At 38.8% G+C, this 17,505-nt stretch overlaps 1 protein-coding gene across 3 annotated transcripts in view; it reads left to right on the top strand.

Annotated features, from left to right (window-relative positions):
• Positions 1–17,505, top strand: part of mast4 (microtubule associated serine/threonine kinase family member 4) — a 302,344-nt gene that overhangs the window by 11,562 nt on the left and 273,277 nt on the right. The window lies entirely within an intron of this gene.

Genomic DNA, 17,505 nt, shown 5'->3' with positions numbered 1-17,505 from the left:
CATATATAAGCCGCATCACTAACATTTTTGAAAAATAAATATTTTTTCCACAAAAATTTTAGAAAAAATAAAAATTTTCCATATATAAGCCGCACCACTAACATTAAAAAAAAAAAAAAAAGATTCCACTAAAATTTTAGAAAAATAAATATTTTTTCCATATATAAGCCGCACCCACAAATATTTTAGAAAAATAAATATTTTTTCCATATATAAGCCGCACCCACTAAAATTTTAGAAAAATATTTCTTATATATATAAGCCACACCCACTAAAATTTCAGAAAAATAAATATTTTTTCCATATATAAGCCGCACCCACTAAAACGTTTAGAAAATTTAATATTTTTTCCATATATAAGCCGCACCACTAACATTTTTAAAAAATAAATATTGTTTCCACAAAATTTTTTGAAAAATTTATATTTTTTCCATATATAAGCCGCACCACTAACATTTTTGAAAAATGAATATTTTTTCCACTAAAATTTCTGAAAAATTTATATTTTTTCCATATATAAGCCGCACCAACTAAAAATGTTGAAAAATAAATATGTTTTCCGTATATAAGCGGCACCCGCTAAAATTTTAGAAAAATAAATATTTTTTCCATATATAAGCCGCATCCACTAAAAATTTTGAAAAATAAATATGTTTTCCGTATATAAGCGGCACCCACTAAAATTTTAGAAAAATATTTTTTCCATATATAAGCCGCACCCACTAAAATTTTAGAAAATTTAATATTTTTTCCATATATAAGCCGCACCACTAACATTTTTGAAAAATAAATATTTTTTCCACTAAAATTTTAGAAAAAATATTTGTTTTCCATATATAAGCTGCACGACTAACATTTTTGAAAATTAAATATTTTTTCCACTAAAATTTTAGAGAAATAAATATTTTTTCCATATATAAGCCGCACCCACTAAAATTTTAGAAAAATAAATATTTTTTATATATATAAGCCACACCCACTAAAATTTTAGAAAAATAAATATTTTTTCTATATAAGAGCCGCACCCACTAAAATTTTAGATTTTTTTTTTTCCATATATAAGCCGCACCCACAAAAATTTTAGAAAATGTAATATTTTTTCCATATATAAGCCGCACCACTAACATTTTTGAAAATTAAATATTTTTTCCACTAAAATTTTAGAAAAATTAATATTTTTTCCATATAAAAGCCGCACCACTAACATAAAAAAAAAAAAAAAAAAAATTCCACTAAAATTTTAGAAAAATTAATATTGTTTCCATATATAAGCCGCACTACTAACATTTTTGGAAAATAAATATTTTTTCCATATATAAGCCGCACCACTAACATTTTTCAAAAATAAATATTTTTTCCACTAAAATTTTTGAAAAATTTATATTTTTTCCATATATAAGCCGCACCACTAACATTTTTGAAAAATGCATATTTTTTCCACTAAAATTTTTGAAAAATTAATATTTTTTCCATATATAAGCCGCACCAACTAAAAATGTTGAAAAATAAATATGTTTTCCGTATATAAGCGGCACCCGCTAAAATTTTAGAAAAATAAATATTTTTTCCATATATAAGCCGCATCCACTAAAAATTTTGAAAAATAAATATGTTTTCCGTATATAAGCGGCACCCGCTAAAATTTTAGAAAAATAAATATTTTTTCTATATATATAGGCCGCACCCACTAAAATTTTAGAAAAATAAATATTTTTTCCATATATAAGCCACACCCACTAACATTTTTGAAAATAAATATTTTTTCCACATAAGAGCCGCACCCACTAAAATTTTAGAAAAATATTTTTTCCATATATAAGCCGCACCCACTAAAATTTTTAGAAAATTTAATATTTTTTCCATATATAAGCCGCACCACTAACATTTTTGAAAAATAAATATTTTTTCCACTAAAATTTTAGGAAAAATATTTGTTTTCCATATATAAGCCGCACGACTAACATTTTTGAAAATTAAATATTTTTTCCACTAAAATTTTAGAGAAATAAATATTTTTTCCATATATAAGCCGCACCCACTAAAATTTCAGAAAAATAAATATTTTTTATATATATAAGCCACACCCACTAAAATTTTAGAAAAATAAATATTTTTTCTATATAAGAGCCGCACCCACTAAAATTTCAGAAAAATATTTTTTCCATATATTAGCCGCACCCACTAAAATTTTAGAAAATGTAATATTTTTCCCATATATAAACCGCACCACTAACATTTTTGAAAATTAAATATTTTTTCCACTAAAATTTTAGAAAAATTAATATTTTTTCCATATAAAAGCCGCACCACTAACATAAAAAAAAAAAAAAAAAAAAAAATTCCACTAAAATTTTAGAAAAATTAATATTTTTTCCATATATAAGCCGCACTACTAACATTTTTGGAAAATAAATATTTTTTCCATATATAAGCCGCACCACTAACATTTTTAAAAAATAAATATTTTTTCCACTAAAATTTTTGAAAAATTTATATTTTTTCCATATATAAGCCGCACCACTAACATTTTTGAAAAATGCATATTTTTTCCACTAAAATTTTTGAAAAATTAATGTTTTTTCCATATATAAGCCGCACCAACTAAAAATGTTAAAAAATAAATATGTTTTCCGTATATAAGCGGCACCCGCTAAAATTTTAGAAAAATAAATATTTTTTCCATATATAAGCCGCATCCACTAAAAATTTTGAAAAATAAATATGTTTTCCGTATATAAGCGGCACCCGCTAAAATTTTAGAAAAATAAATATTTTTTCTATATATATAGGCCGCACCCACTAAAATTTTAGAAAAATAAATATTTTTTCCATATATAAGCCACACCCACTAACATTTTTGAAAATAAATATTTTTTCCACATAAGAGCCGCACCCACTAAAATTTTAGAAAAATATTTTTTCCATATATAAGCCGCACCCACTAAAATTTTAGGAAATTTAATATTTTTTCCATATATAAGCCGCACCACTAACATTTTTGAAAAATAAATATTTTTTCCACTAAAATTTTAGAAAAAATATTTGTTTTCCATATATAAGCCGCACCACTAACATTTTTGAAAATTAAATATTTTTTCCACTAAAATTTTAGAGAAATAAATATTTTTTCCATATATAAGCCGCACCCACTAAAATTTTAGAAAAATAAATATTTTTTATATATATAAGCCACACCCACTAAAATTTTAGAAAAATAAATATTTTTTCCATATATAAGCCGCACCCACTAAAATGTTAGAAAAATAAATATTTTTTCAATATATAAGCCGCACCCGCTAACATTTTTGAAAATAAATATTTTTTCCACATAAGAGCCGCACCCACTAAAATTTTAGAAAAATATTTTTTCCATATATAAGCCGCACCCACTAAAATTTTAGAAAATGTAATATTTTTTCCATATATAAGCCGCACCACTAACATTTTTGAAAATTAAATATTTTTTCCACTAAAATTAAAAAAAAATTAATATTTTTTCCATATATAAGCCGGACCACTAACATTTTTGAAAAATAAATATTTTTTTCCACTAAAATTTTAGAAAAAATAAAAATGTTTCCATATACAAGCCGCACCACTAACATAAAAAAAAAAAAAAAAAAAATTCCACTAAAATTTTAGAAAAATAAATATTTTTTCCATATACAAGCCGCACCCACTAAAATTTTAGAAAAATAAATATTTTTTCCATATAAAAGCCGCACCCACTAAAATTTTTGAAAAATAAATATTTCTTATATATATAAGCCACACCCACTAAAATTTCAGAAAAATAAATATTTTTTCCATATATAAGCCGCACCCACTAAAACGTTTAGAAAATTTAATATTTTTTCCATATATAAGCCGCACAACTAACATTTTTGAAAAATAAATATTTTTTCCACTAAAATTTTTGAAAAAAATTATATTTTTTTCCATATATAAGCCGCACCACTAACATTTTTGAAAAAGAAATATTTTTTCCACTAAAACTTTAGAAAAAATATTTTTTTCCATATATAAGCCGTACCACTAACATAAAAAACAAAACAAAAAAACTTTCCACTAAATTTTTTGAAAAATAAATATTTTTCCATATATAAGCCGCACCCACTAAAATTTTAGAAAAATAAATATTTTTTCAATATATAAGCCGCACCCACTAAGATTTTTGAAAATAAATATTTTTTCAACATAAGAGCCGCACCCACTAAAATTTTAGAAAAATATTTTTTCCATATATAAGCCGCACCCACTAAAATGTTTAGAAAATTTAATATTTTTTCCGTATACAAGCCGCACCACTAACAATTTTGAAAAATAAATATTTTTTCCACTAAAATTTTAGAAAAAAATTATATTTTTTTCCATATATAAGCCGCACCACTAACATTTTTGAAAAATAAATATTTTTTCCACTAAAACTTTAGAAAAAATATTTTTTTCCATATATAAGCCGTACCACTAACATAAAAAAAAAAAAAAAAAAATTTCCACTAAATTTTTTGAAAAATAAATATTTTTCCATATATAAGCCGCACCCACTAAAATTTTAGAAAAATAAATATTTTTTCAATATATAAGCTGCACCCACTAAGATTTTTGAAAATAAATATTTTTTCAACATAAGAGCCGCACCCACTAAAATTTTAGAAAAATATTTTTTCCATATATAAGCCGCACCCACTAAAATGTGTAGAAAATTTAATATTTTTTCCGTATACAAGCCGCACCACTAACAATTTTGAAAAATAAATATTTTTCCCACTAAAATTTTAGAAAAAATTATATTTTTTTTCATATATAAGCTGCACCACTAACATTTTTGGAAAATGAATATTTTTTCCTCTAAAATTTTAGAAAAATTAATATTTTTTCCATATATAAGCCGCACCACTAACATTTTTGAAAAATAAATATTTTTTCTACTAAAATTTTAGAATTTTTCCCCCCATATATAAGCCGCACCACTAACATTTTTGAAAAATGAATATTTTTTCCACTAAAATTTTAGAAAAATAAATATTTTTTCTATATATAAGGCACACCCACTAAAATTTTAGAAAAATAAATATTTTTTTCATATATAAGCCGCACCCACTAATATCTTAGAAAAATAAATATTTTTTCAATATATAAGCCGCACCCACTAACATTTTTGAAAATATTTTTTTTCCACATAAAAACACATCTAAAATTTTAGAAAATTTTTTTTTCCATACATAAGCCGCACCCACTAAAATTTTAGAAAATGTAATATTTTTTCCATATATAAGCCGCACCACTAACATTTTTGAAAATTAAATATTTTTTCCACTAAAATTTTTGAAAAATAAATATTTTTTCCATATATAAGCCGCACCCGCTAACATTTTAGAGAGATAAATATTTTTTCTATATATAAAAAAAAAAAAAAAAAAGGGTTGTACTTGTATAGCGCTTTTCTACCTTCAAGGTACTCAAAGCGCTTTGACACTACTTCCACATTTACCCATTCACACACACATTCACACACTGATGGAGGGAGCTGCCATGCAAGGCGCTAACCAGCACCCATCAGGAGCAAGGGTGAAGTGTCTTGCTCAGGACACAACGGACATGACGAGGTTGGTACTAGGTGGGGATTGAACCAGGGACCCTCGGGTCGCGCACGGCCATTCTTCCACTGCGCCACGCCGTCCCCACTAAAATTTTAGAAAAATTAATATTTTTTCCATATATAAGCCGCACCACTAACATTTTTGAAAAATAAATATTTTTTCCACTAAAATTTTAGAAAAATTAATATTTTTTCCATATACAAGCCGCACCACTAACATTTTTGAAAAATAAATATTTTTTCCACTAAAATTTTGGAAAAATTCACCTCTCTGAGCTGCCACCTTAACGTGGTAGAGGAGTTTGCGTGTCCCAATGATCCTAGGAGCTATGTTGTCCGGGGGCTTCCATGCCCCCTGGTAGGGTCTCCCAAGACAAACAGGTCCTAGGTGAGGGATCAGACAAAGAGCAGCTCGAAGACGTCTATGGAAATGCAAGAACCGAGACCCAGATTTCCCTCGCCCGGACGCGGGTCACCGGGGCCCCCCTCCGGAGCCAGGCCCGGAGTTGGGGCACGATGGCGAGCGCCTGGTGGCCGGGCCTGTCCCCATGGGGCCCGGCCGGGCACAGCCCGAAGAGGCAACGTGGGTCCCCCCTCCAATGGGCTCACCACCCATAGCAGGGGTCATAGAGGTCGGGTGCAATGTGAGCTGGGCGGTAGCCGAAGGCAGGGCACTTGGCGGTCCGATCCTCGGCTACAGAAGCTAGCTCTTGGGACGTGGAACGTCACCTCGCTGGGGGGGAAGGAGCCTGAGCTAGTGCGCGAGGTAGAGAAGTTCCGGTTGGATATAGTGGGACTCACCTCGACGCACAGCAAGGGCTCTGGAACCAGTTCTCTCGAGAGGGGCTGGACTCTCTTCCACTCTGGCGTTGCCAGCAGTGAGAGGCGACGGGCTGGGGTGGCAATTCTTGTTTCCCCCCGGCTCAGAGCCTGCATGTTGGAGTTCAACCCGGTGGACGAGAGGGTAGCTTCCCTCCGCCTTCGGGTGGGGGGACGGGTCCTGACTGTTGTTTGCGCTTACGCGCCAAACAGCAGCTCAGAGTACCCACCCTTTTTGGATTCACTCGAGGGAGTACTTGAGAGTGCTCCCCCGGGTGATTCCCTCGTTCTACTGGGGGACTTCAACGCTCATATTGGCAACGACAGTGAAACCTGGAGAGGCGTGATTGGGAAGAATGGCCGCCCGGATCTGAACCCAAGTGGTGTTTTGTTATTGGACTTTTGTGCCCGTCACGGATTGTCCATAACGAACACCATGTTCAAGCATAAGGGTGTCCATATGTGCACTTGGCACCAGGACACCCTAGGCCGCAGTTCTATGATCGACTTTGTAGTTGTGTCATCGGATTTGCGGCCTCATGTTTTGGACACTCGGGTGAAGAGAGGGGCGGAGCTTTCTACCGATCACCACCTGGTGGTGAGTTGGCTGCGATGGTGGGGGAGGATGCCGGACAGACCTGGCAGGCCCAAACGCATTGTGAGGGTTTGCTGGGAACGTCTGGCAGAGTCTCCTGTCAGAGAGAGTTTCAATTCCCACCTCCGGAAGAACTTTGAACATGTCACGAGGGAGGTGCTGGACATTGAGTCCGAGTGGACCATGTTCCGCACCTCTATTGTCGAGGCGGCTGATTGGAGCTGTGGCCGCAAGGTAGTTGGTGCCTGTCGTGGCGGTAATCCTAGAACCCGTTGGTGGACACCGGCGGTGAGGGATGCCGTCAAGCTGAAGAAGGAGTCCTATCGGGTTCTTTTGGCTCATGGGACTCCTGAGGCAGCGGACAGGTACCGACAGGCCAAGCGGTGTGCGGCTTCAGCGGTCGCGGAGGCAAAAACTCGGACATGGGAGGAGTTCGGGGAAGCCATGGAAAACGACTTCCGGACGGCTTCGAAGCGATTCTGGACCACCATCCACCGCCTCAGGAAGGGGAAGCAGTGCACTACCAACACCGTGTATGGTGCGGATGGTGTTCTGCTGACCTCGACTGCGGAAGTTGTGGATCGGTGGAGGGAATACTTCGAAGACCTCCTCAATCCCACCAACACGTCTTCCTATGAGGAAGCAGTGCCTGAGGAATCTGTGGTGGGCTCTCCTATTTCTGGGGCTGAGGTTGCTGAGGTAGTTAAAAAGCTCCTCGGTGGCAAGGCCCCGGGGGTGGATGAGATCCGCCCGGAGTTCCTTAAGGCTCTGGATGCTGTAGGGCTGTCTTGGTTGACAAGACTCTGCAGCATCGCGTGGACATCGGGGGCAGTACCTCTGGATTGGCAGACCGGGGTGGTGGTTCCTCTCTTTAAAAAGGGGAACCGGAGGGTGTGTTCTAACTATCGTGGGATCACACTTCTCAGCCTTCCCGGTAAGGTCTATTCAGGTGTACTGGAGAGGAGGCTACGCCGGATAGTCGAACCTCGGATTCAGGAGGAACAGTGTGGTTTTCGTCCTGGTCGTGGAACTGTGGACCAGCTCTATACTCTCGGCAGGGTCCTTGAGGGTGCATGGGAGTTTGCCCAACCAGTCTACATGTGCTTTGTGGACTTGGAGAAGGCATTCGACCGTGTCCCTCGGGAAGTCCTGTGGGGAGTGCTCAGAGAGTATGGGGTTTCGGACTGTCTGATTGTGGCGGTCCGCTCCCTGTATGATCAGTGTCAGAGCTTGGTTCGCATTGCCGGCAGTAAGTCGGACACGTTTCCGGTGAGGGTTGGACTCCGCCAAGGCTGCCCTTTGTCACCGATTCTGTTCATAACTTTTATGGACAGAATTTCTAGGCGCAGTCAAGGCGTTGAGGGGATCCGGTTTGGTGGCTGCAGGATTAGGTCTCTGCTTTTTGCAGATGATTTGGTCCTGATGGCTTCATCTGGCCAGGATCTTCAGCTCTCACTGGATCGGTTCGCAGCTGAGTGTGAAGCGACTGGGATGAGAATCAGCACCTCCAAGTCCGAGTCCATGGTTCTCGCCCGGAAAAGGGTGGAGTGCCATCTCCGGGTTGGGGAGGAGATCTTGCCCCAAGTGGAGGAGTTCAAGTACCTCGGAGTCTTGTTCACGAGTGAGGGAAGAGTGGATGGTGAGATCGACAGGCGGATCGGTGCGGCGTCTTCAGTAATGCGGACGCTGTATCGATCCGTTGTGGTGAAGAAGGAGCTGAGCCGGAAGGCAAAGCTCTCAATTTACCGGTCGATCTACGTTCCCATCCTCACCTATGGTCATGAGCTTTGGGTTATGACCGAAAGGACAAGATCACGGGTACAAGCGGCCGAAATGAGTTTCCTCCGCCGGGTGGCGGGGCTCTCCCTTAGAGATAGGGTGAGAAGCTCTGTCATCCGGGGGGAGCTCAAAGTAAAGCCGCTGCTCCTCCGCATCGAGAGGAGCCAGATGAGGTGGTTCGGGCATCTGGTCAGGATGCCACCCGAGCGCCTCCCTAAGGAGGTGTTTAGGGCATGTCCGACCGGTAGGAGGCCACGAGGAAGACCCAGGACACGTTGGGAAGACTATGTCTCCCGGCTGGCCTGGGAACGCCTCGGGATCCCCCGGGAGGAGCTGGACGAAGTGGCTGGGGAGAGGGAAGTCTGGGCTTCCCTGCTTAGGCTGCTGCCCCCGCGACCCGACCTCGGATAAGCGGAAGAAGATGGATGGATGGATGGATGGAAAATTTTGGAAAAATTAATATTTTTTCCATATATAAGCCGCACCACTAACATTTTTGAAAAATTAATATTTTTTCCACAATTTATTTTGAAAAATTAATATTTTTTCCACATATAAGCCGCACCCACTAAAATTTTTGAAAAATAAATATTTTTTCCGTATATAAGCGGCACCCGCTAAAATTTTAGAAAAATAAATATTTTTTCTATATATAAGCCACACCCACTAAAATTTTAGAAAAATAAATATTTTTTCCATATAAGAGCCGCACCCACTAAACTTTTTGAAAAATAAATATTTTTTCCATATATAAGCCACACCCACTAAAATTTTTGAAAATTAAATATTTTTCCATATACAAGCCGCACCCACTAATTTTTTTTAAATAAATATTTTTTCCATATATAAGCCGCACCCACTAATATTTCAGAAAAATAAATCTTTTTTCAATATATAAGCCGCACCCACTAACATTTTTGAAAATAAATATTTTTTCCACTAAAATTTTAGAAAATTTTTTTTTTTTTCCATATATAAGCCGCACCCACTAAGAATTTTGAAAAATAAATATTTTTTCCATATATGAGCCGCACCCACTAAAATTTTAGAAAAATAAATATTTTTTGTTGTGGCCCAGCAGCGACTAGTTTTGGATGATACCACAAATGTAGGTATCGATCCGATACCAAGTAGTCACAGGATCATACATTGGTCATATTCAAGGTCCTCATGTGTGTAGGGACGTGTTTTCTGACTTTATAAACATCATTTAAAAGAAAAAAATATTTTGTGACGCTAAAAAATATCGATGTAATCATAGTAGTATCGACTAAATACGCTGTTGTACTTGGTATCATTACAGTGGATGTCAGGTATAGATCCACCCGTGGCGTTTGTTTTCATTGTGACGCCGGTGAGCTATTGTATCCTCCTACGGTGTGTAGTGAAGCATGTTTAGCTATTCCTCGTCCTCCAGTGATAATGATACTTGTAAGAAACTTACTTTATTTGTCGGATGTTAGCTTAGCCATGTCTTAAAGCAGCTCTTCCTGAGGGTGTTTCAGTGTTATAACATCACCTTAATCTTTACTTTTTAAGCCAAAATGCGTCCATTCTCCCTTTTCTGTCTCCACGCCGTGTCTGCTTGTAAGTACTCTGTGTGTGTGCGCTGCCGAACACGCTCCTCTGCTCGTAAAACCAGCAATGTCACCACGCCGTCATGCCTGTAGAAAAAAAATTAAAAAAAATGACGAACCGGTACTTTTCAAACAGAGTATAGTACCGTTTTTGATTCATTAGTACCGCAATACTATACTAGTACCGGTATACCGTAGAACCCTACTGGATGTTGTCCCTACAGATTGTGCAACTTGACAGGTTGAGACCAGCATTTTGTTGTGACCCCGGTCCGTAGAGAGAGGACGCGGCTACCCAGTTGTGCTAAATCCGGGCCTGAACCCTGACCTTTGACCCACGTGGAGCTGAGGCAGAGTTAAAGAAGGAAAGTCTTCTGAGAACCGGCGTGACGTCACCCCCCCCCCGGACTCTGGCGGGCCGGGTTACACGCCGCTTCCAGACTTGGCCCGGCTGGCCGCTGTGTGGACCAGCTAACATGAAGTCCATTCATAACGTCAATACAATAATCATGCCGTTAGAACACACTTAGTCCCTGAAAAGTGCGTCGCGATGTACGGTTTTTTGTATCAGTCCATGTCGATAGAAATTGATATTTTTTTCATGACCAGGAAAATGTATGAAATGTAAACGTTTTTATTGTAAATGATCATATAAGCCCTCAGCTGAGAAGGCAGAAAGGAAATGACAACATGGCAAACAATGTCAACAAAAGTGTAAAAGCACATGGAACACTCAACAACATGCTCTCACAATCAAAGGAATATGTAAGAAAAGCTTCAGAAAGTGTAAGAAAATAGTGCAAAGTGTGAAAATGTAAACAACTATCTTCCGAGCAGTGCTCTAAAGGGTGAGCAGGGGCTAAGGCGGTATTAGCGGTCCAGCATCATTTGTAGACCACATTGGTCTGACGAAGCACACCAAATCTGGTTTTGTTGCCCTCAAGTGACACAGAACTGACTTTTTTTTTGCCGGTCTAAACGCTCCAAAGTGCTTCAAATCGGATCTTTTGGCGTCAGATTCAGGCCACATCAGTCCCGGTCACGTTGTAATCCCATCTTTTCTAATGCGACTTCAGTCTTAACGGCGACGCGTTGGTGTTTGGGACTTTTTCGTCAGCTTTGTGCCATACTTTATATTCTTTTAAGGTGTGGCAACGTTTTATTTATTTTGTAGTAGTAGCAAATTCCTTGTTTATTTACGGAATCCAGTCAACTTCCTTTGTTTTCACTTCACTGCCACATTGGGGCCTCATTGGGGCCCCATTGGAGACACTTTGGGGCCACATTCTTTGTTTATTTACGGAATCCAGTCAACTTCCTTTGTTTTCACTTTATCGAACTGCCACATTGGGGCCACATTGGGGCCCCATTGTGGCATCATTGGGGCCACATTGGGGCCTCATTGGAGACACTTTGGGGCCACATTCTTTGTTTATTTACGGAATCCAGTCAACTTCCTTTGTTTTCACTTTATCGAACTGCCACATTGTGGCATCATTGGGGCCCCATTGTGGCATCATTGGGGCCACATTGGGGCCTCATTGGAGCCACATTGGGGTCACATTAGAGCCTCATTGGGGCCACTTTGGGGCCACATTGGAGACACTTTGGGGCCACTTTGGAGCCACTCGTGGGCCTTATTGGGGCCACATTGGAGCCTTATTGGGGCCACATTGGAGCCTCATTGGGGCCACATTGGAGCCACATTGGGGCCTCATTGGAGCCATATTGAGGCCTCATTGGAGCCACATTGGGGCCTCATTGGGGCCACATTGGAGACACTTTGGGGCCACTTTGGAGCCACTCTGGGGCCTTATTGGGGTCACACTGTGGCCTCATTAGAGCCACATTGGAGCCTCTTTGGGGCCACATTGGAGGCTCATTGGAACCACATTGGAGTCACATTGGGGCCTCATTGGGGCCACATTGGAGACACCTTGGGGCCACATTGGAGACACTTTGGGGCCTTATTGGGGCCACATTAGAGCCACATTGGAGCTACATTTGGGCCACACTGGAGCCACTTTGGGGCCTCATTGGGGCCACTTTGGGGCCACAATAGGGCCACGTTGGGGCCAAATTGGGGCCTCATTAGAGCCGCACTGGGGCCTCATTGGAGCTACATTTGGGCCACATTTTGGCCACATTGAGGCCACATTGGAGCCACATTGGGGCCTCATTGGAGCCATATTGGGGCCTCATTGGGGCCACATTGGAGACACTTTGGGGCCACTTTGGAGCCACTCTAGGCCTTATTGGGGTCACATTGAAGTCACACTGTGGACTCATTAGAGTCACATTGGAGCCTCTTTGGGGCCACATTGGGGCCACATTGGAGGCTCATTGGGACCACATTGGAGTCACATTGGGGCCTCATTGGGGCCACATTGGAGACACTTTGGGGCCTTATTGGGGCCACATTAGAGCCACATTGGAGCTACATTTGGGCCACACTGGAGCCACTTTGGGGCCTCATTGGGGCCACAATAGGGCCACGTTGGGGCCAAATTGGGGCCTCATTAGAGCCGCACTGGGGCCTCATTGGAGCTACATTTGGGCCACATTTTGGCCACATTGATGCCACATTGGAGCCACATTGGGGCCACATTGGGGCCTTATTGGGGTCACATTGAAGTCACACTGTGGCCTCATTAGAGTCACATTGGAGCCTCTTTGGGGCCACATTGGAGGCTCATTGGGGCCACATTGGAGGCTCATTGGGACCACATTGGAGTCACATTGGGGCCTCATTGGGGCCACAATGGAGACACTTTGGGGCCTTATTGGGGCCACATTAGAGCCACATTGGAGCTACATTTGGGCCACACTGGAGCCACTTTGGGGCCTCATTGGGGCCACATTGGAGCCACTTTGGGGCCACAATAGGGCCACGTTGGGGCCAAATTGGGGCCTCATTAGAGCCGCACTGGGGCCTCATTGGAGCTACATTTGGGCCACATTTTGGCCACATTGAGGCCACATTGCGGCCACATTGCGGCCACATTGGGGCCACATTGGGGCCTCATTAGAGCCGCACTGGGGCCTCATTGGAGCTACATTTGGGCCACATTTTGGCCACATTGAGGCCACATTGCGGCCACATTGCGGCCACATTGGGGCCACATTGGGGCCTCATTGGGGCCACATTGGGGCCTCATTGGTTCCCCATTGAAGCCCCATTGGGGCATCATTGGGGCCTCATTGGGTCCTCATTGAAGCCACATTGGAGCCTCATTGGGGCCTCACTGGAGTCACATTAGGGCCTCACTGGGGCCACATTGGGGCCACATTGGAGACGCTTTGGGGCCACTTTGGAGCCACTCTGGGGCTTTATTGGGGCCACTCTGGGGCTTTATTGGGGCCACATTGGAGCCTCATTGGGGCCACATTGGAGCCTCATTGGGGCCTCATTGGAGCCACATTGGGGCTACATTGGAGCCACATTGGTGCCACATTGGAGTAACATTGTGGCCTCATTGGGGCCACATTGGAGACACTTTGTGGCCACTTTGGGGCTTTAGTGGGGCCACATTGGAGCCTCATTGGAGTCACATTGTGGCCTCATTGGGGCCACATTGGAGACACTTTGTGGCCACTTTGGGGCTTTAGTGGGGCCACATTGGAGCCTCATTGTGGCCTCATAGGAGCCTCATTGGGGCCTCATAGGGGCCACATTGGATCCTCATTGTGGCCTCATAGGGGCCACATTGGAGCCTCATTGTGGCCTCATTGGGGCCACATTGGAGACACTTTGGGGCCTTAGTGGGGCCACATTGGAGCCTCATTGTGGCCTCATTAGAGCCACATTGGGGCCACATTGGAGTCACATTGTGGCCTCATTGGAGACACTTTGTGGCCACTTTGGGGCCTTAGTGGGGCCACATTGGAGCCACATTGGGGCCACATTGGAATCACATTGGGGCCTCATTGGAGCCACATTGGGGCCACATTGGAGCCTCATTGGGGCCACATTTGTTTCACATTGGAGTCACATTGGCTATCGGACTTGATCCTGTCACCTGATTGGCTGTTGGCGTGTCACTCCCACTGATCACTCCCTCCACCCTGTGTCCGTGCAACCAACCTTGCTTTGCAACGTCCGCTCTCTTCCCACGTGCAAGAAACCAAAAAAAAAAACGGAACTATTTGTCGAATAAATGTTTTTAATGTTATCGATTACGTGTCTACTGCGACACATATTGATACCGTGTTATATATTATATATTGATACCCACCTCCAGCGTGCAGAGCTGCTTCTAGAAAGGCTGAAAGGCAGGATTATCAAGTTTGCAAAAGCGTGTTTGTTTTAAACAAGCCACGCCTCTTCATGCCAGCAGGGTGTGTGTTTGTTGGCTTCATGGGCGGAGCTTCTCAGTTGATCCCAGTCCCAACATTTTCACGATACGCTTGTGAGCTACCCTTGTCGCCAGGCGGAGTGTTAATGCAGCTGGAACCAGTCAATGTGTCCGTAGGGGATTTTAGGATCGTTTTCTAGTTTGCACGTTTCGGAACGCTAATTTTTTAGCTTCCGTGAGAAGCTCATTAAAGGTTTTTAATCACTCAGAAGTATCAAGCAGCTAAAATGTGCCAAACGTGGTTTTACATTTTCCCATCATGCACTCTGATGGATTTAAATGGGTGGAGTTTTGACCTTTTTTTTATGGTGTTTGGACGTTTTTCATAATGTCCACAAAGTTCAGTGAGCAGGTTGTGTTATGTGTGACTGTTGAATATTTGTGCGGCTTGAATTTTTGAACACATTTTTTTATTACATTTAAAAACAATTTTTTTATTACAATAAAATAAAAAAAGTTTTACTTTTTTTTTTCTAGAATTTTTTTTTTATTGTTTTATTTATTTTCCTATGATACTGTACTGATTCTTTGATTTATTTTGTACAATTTCCCTTTTGTATCTATTATTTGTGCTGTCAGGTTCAAATACCGAACTATCTATTAAGCAAGACAAGAAGCAAGTAATCAAACAGAGACAGGATTCAATTCAGCTCACGAGGAGAGCACATGTGGACCTGCACCCTCCGTCAGTGTCACCCCACGGCTCTGAGGAACAAGCTCCACACGCCTCCTCATTTATTTGGGAATTTCTTGATTACATAGATGCAGGTGCTTTCTAAGGGGAGGGGGTCATAAACAGCTGCTGCACTGGGTCATTAACAGTTCACACAAAACGGTGCTTGGAGCAGTGTCAGGTTTGCCTCCTCTCTGCTCGTAGATTTTGGGTCCTTCCTGTGGCAGTCCAATAGATCAAAGAAACCGACACCTCCACGGCGCATTCCATCGCACACAGTGGAGGTTTATTAGCCTTTTGCTTGATAAGATCAAAGACGGCTTTTGTCTTCATGCAGGGCAACCTGAACTCATAGCAAACTAGTTGTGTGATAACTTGTATACAATTATTCATCCTTTAATTTTTTATGTTGTTCTTGATTGATTGTACCAGTTGATTAACCACAGATGTGACTATTTAAGAGCATCACTTCCTGTTGAAAATTGCACACTGACGAAGACATTGTGGAAACCGGTCTGTGTTTTGGTAGCGCCTTGCGGGCCTTGCTATTTCTTACATTTTTTTAAGCACCATGACTAGGGAAGGTTGTTTAGTTTGGGTCATATAAATAAATGCTGTGCACGTAGTCACATTGATGTACTATTAATGGCCGCTGACTTAAGTTACTTTTGATGGCAACAAAACGGCAGCCGTCAGTCTATTTGTGTATTTTATGAAAACACCGCTTATTTTACTCATGCCGTCTCGCGGGTTAAATCGAAGTCGGGGCCGCACTTGGCCCGCGGGCCGTACTTTGGACACCCCTGATGTAGACTAACACTCCACGTCTGTCTGCATAAAGCCGAATATTTTTAAAGTAAATTATTACATATGCTAACGCACATGTGTCAAACTCAAGGCCCGGGGGCCAGTTCTGGCCCGCCACGTCATTTTATGTGGCCCGCGAAAGCCATGGGAAAAAATGGGTTTCAATAAGGTATTTTTATTTTTATTCTTTTACTAAATGCATTTGTTCTTTCAATTTTGACGGGGAAATATGCATATTTTAAATATTATCTGACAGTATATAATAATAATAATAATAATAATAATAATAAATAATGAATAACATTTGTAACGCACTTTACATTTGTTAAAATCTCAAAGTGCTACAAAGTATATAAAAATTAAAAAAAAAAAAAAAATATATTTTTTAATTTAATTTAATTGTATATATATTATATATATATATATATATATATATATATTTTATACTTTGTAGTACTTTGAGATTTTAACAAATGTAAAGTGCGTTACAAATGTAATTCATTATTCATTATTATTATTAAAAAATAAAATATATATATATATATATTGTATATATATATATATATATATATATATATATATTTTGTATTTTAATTTTAATTTTATTTTTTATACTTTGAGATTTTAACAAATGTAAAGTGCGTTACAAATGTTATTCATTATTATTATTTAAAAAAAAAAAATATATATATGTATATATATATATATATATATATATATATATATAAAATAAAATATATATCTACGTATATATATATATATATATATATATATATATATATATATATATATATATATATACGTATAAATATATATATACATATATATATATATTTTATTTTTATATATATATATATATATATACATATATATATATAAAAATAAAATTTATATATATACATATATATATATATATATATATATATTTTATTTTTATATATATATATATATATATATATAAAACAAAAAATATATATACGTATATATATATACACGTGTATATATATATTTTATTTATATATATATATATATATATATATATATGTATATACGTATATATATATATATATATATACGTATATATATATTTTATTTTTTAATAATAATAATGAATAACATTTGTAACGCACTTTACATTTGTTAAAATCTCAAAATATAAAAAATAAAATTAAAATACAAAATATATATATATATATATATATATATATATATATATATATATATATATATTTTTTTTTTTTTTAAATTGTATTTTTTATACTTTGTAGCACTTTGAGATTTTAACAAATGTAAAGTGT

This window comes from Nerophis lumbriciformis, linkage group LG11 (assembly GCF_033978685.3).
Source record: "Nerophis lumbriciformis linkage group LG11, RoL_Nlum_v2.1, whole genome shotgun sequence".
NCBI classification, from domain to species: domain Eukaryota; kingdom Metazoa; phylum Chordata; class Actinopteri; order Syngnathiformes; family Syngnathidae; genus Nerophis; species Nerophis lumbriciformis.
This window is presented reverse-complemented; position numbering and strand designations above follow the sequence as displayed.